The following is a 2,654-nucleotide window of genomic DNA, read 5'->3' as shown; positions in this document are numbered from 1 at the left end:
TAAAGCCCTCAAAAAGCCAATTCACTGAGCGAAGAAAAATAATAATAATAATAATCTTTTCAATTTCAATAGGTCCTCTCACCGATTTCGGTGCTCGGGCCCTAATAAAAATCCTTACAGATTCAATAGGGCCTCTCACCATTCGGTGCTCGGGCCCTAATAATAATAATAATAATAACTAGGGCTACGTTGTAGCACTAACGGGCCCGAGCACAGGCAATTTCAAGTCTGTTGCGGTCGGGGAAGAGAGAACGTTCGATGACCAAGCGCTCGTCTCCACATTGCCTGCGTTTGCCCTGTGCGGCAAGGAAGATCGCTCCACTTCTTCTGGCCAGCCGCTGGTGCTGAACTAGAGGTAAGTAACCTTGAAACTATCCAACATAACATATTGCTTTATCTATCATCATATGCTTACATGCCTCAAGTTTTTTGTAATATGCAATTGTTATAAAAGTTACCGTTTATTTATCACGTCTAATGAACAGATTGAAGCAAGATAACTCGACAGTCTTGTTTTGGTTGTGACATTATTTTTTTTAATGAGTTACTATCAATACGCTACACGTGTACGTTTCATGTGATAGTAACTGTTTCACCAATATTCTGATACAGGATGGTATATCCGCCATTACTATTTTCACATCGTTTATTTAGTCTGTCATGGAGTTGTAGAGTGAATTAGACAGTAGTGATAACATTATAATGTCCACACATCAGTGTTGTAAACACTTCTCCAATTAATTATATAATTATGTTTTCACACTGAGGGAAGTGGAGAGACTTGATGTGGACTGTTATCAACAGCTCTGTGGGAGATCATCACCTTGAATATTACAGATGAGGTAGAAAGACATTTTATCTATGTGTACAATGTTGTATTTCTTTGTCACGTTTTATCAAAAGCGATTTAAAGTATGTGCATTTAACCATTAGGATACAAACCCAGACCCTAGTACATCGGTTCTAGCTGAAATAAGTAGTGCTTCATAAACAACACAAAACATTCATAACATTACGCTTCTGCTCCTCATTAATGCAGCTCCTGATGTCCCCAGCAGCAACATGGTGGAGATCTGCAGCTTCATGCTGGTCAACTGGAAGACAACTGATTAAGATTAAAAGATTAAGATTAAAATCCATGTATTCATCCAAAACACATGCACAGACATGCAAAGGCACACTCATGCAGGTAGGGACATTTAATCGCTGCTTTTTACCCATCTGGTGCAGGACACACAGAGCAGTGAGCGACCATGTACGGCACTCGGGGGAGCAGATGTTGGGGGAGTGAGGTGCCTTGCTCATGGGCACTAGAGAGGGTAGGGAGACTCTTGGATTTTTGGACAGATCAATCCAGGTGCGACTTTTGTTGTCTCTCCATGGAGTCGAACCAAAGACGAACCAGAGACCTTCTCTGCCCATAGTCCAAGTTTCTGCCACTCGACCACCGCCTCTCCTCATGCATCATCAAACTAGTAATCTACACATCACTCCATGCGTTGCTCCCTTAACTACAGATGGCCTGCGAATGTCATGGAGTTTTACAGTGAATTAGACAGTTTAGGTATGATTTTAATCTCCACACATCAGTGTTGTAAACAGTTCTCAAATTAATTATAGAATTATGTTTTCACACTGAGAGAAGTGGAAAGACTTGATTTGGACTGTTATCAATAGGTCTGTTGGAGATTATCACCTTGAATAGTACTGATGAGGTAGAAAGACATTTTATGTATTTGTACAATGTTGTATTTCTTTCAGCACTTTTATCAGAAGGGACTTAAAATATGTACATTTCACCATGAGGATATAAACCAAGACCACAGTACAACAGTTCTATCTGAAATCTGTTGTGCTTTATACACAACACAAAACATTCTTTAACAGTGCGTTTTTTCTCTTCATAGATGAAGAACTGCAGCACCTGATGTCCTCAGCAGCAACATGGTGGAGATCTGATTTGATACACTTTAGATAAGAACCCAGTGTTTTATATTTCTGCTTTGCCATAAGAGACAGAACATGGTCATCACAGCTGTGTCCTTCAGGCTCGTCTGTCCCTAATAAAATGATAGGAAACATGAAAGTGATCGTCATTATTGTAGAGGAAGAGTTACATATGAACAAAGTGTGTAATCTTATTTTCTGTGGATATTCAACTGTGTATTTGAATATGCTTTTGGATTAAAACGTGCACTACCATGACAATGAATGTTTTTAATGGAGCTATTTCACATTAAAAGTATTGCATTATAATTTAATACATTATGTATTATGTGCAATACTTTGATTGTTTTTAAGTAATGAAATCAGGTCTGTACCTGGAGTCAGTGTTCAGTCTGGTTGGATTCAAGTTGTGTGTCAAGTTGGACCTTCTAGAGGAACATGAAACCAATACACAGATATGTAAAGTCATACATGGGCCAGGTTAAGTAATTAACAGACTTTTAAATGGTAAAAATAAAATATTAGTTCAAAGTTAATCAGAGCATAATCATTTCAGATTAGGAAATAGGTAGTGCATATAAACCCACAACTCTGTATGACACTGTCTGTTCTAGTAAAGTTACAAGGCTATGACTTACTCATATTTAACAAAAGAATTCAGTGAAGTCTGTCTGAGATTAACGATTTAAATACTGAAGGTGGGAGAC

The 2,654-nt window shown here is 38.3% G+C and overlaps 1 long non-coding RNA gene across 1 annotated transcript; it reads left to right on the top strand.

Annotated features, from left to right (window-relative positions):
- The first annotated feature begins 661 nt into the window (after positions 1 to 661).
- Positions 662 to 2,086, top strand: LOC133968741 (uncharacterized). Its single transcript, XR_009924134.1, has 2 exons — positions 662 to 842; positions 1,908 to 2,086. It is a non-coding gene; the product is annotated as an uncharacterized LOC133968741 (long non-coding RNA).
- Positions 2,087 to 2,654: the final 568 nt, after the last annotated feature.

The sequence above is a fragment of the Platichthys flesus genome, chromosome 14 (genome assembly GCF_949316205.1).
Source record: "Platichthys flesus chromosome 14, fPlaFle2.1, whole genome shotgun sequence".
Lineage (NCBI taxonomy): Eukaryota > Metazoa > Chordata > Actinopteri > Pleuronectiformes > Pleuronectidae > Platichthys > Platichthys flesus.
This window is presented reverse-complemented; position numbering and strand designations above follow the sequence as displayed.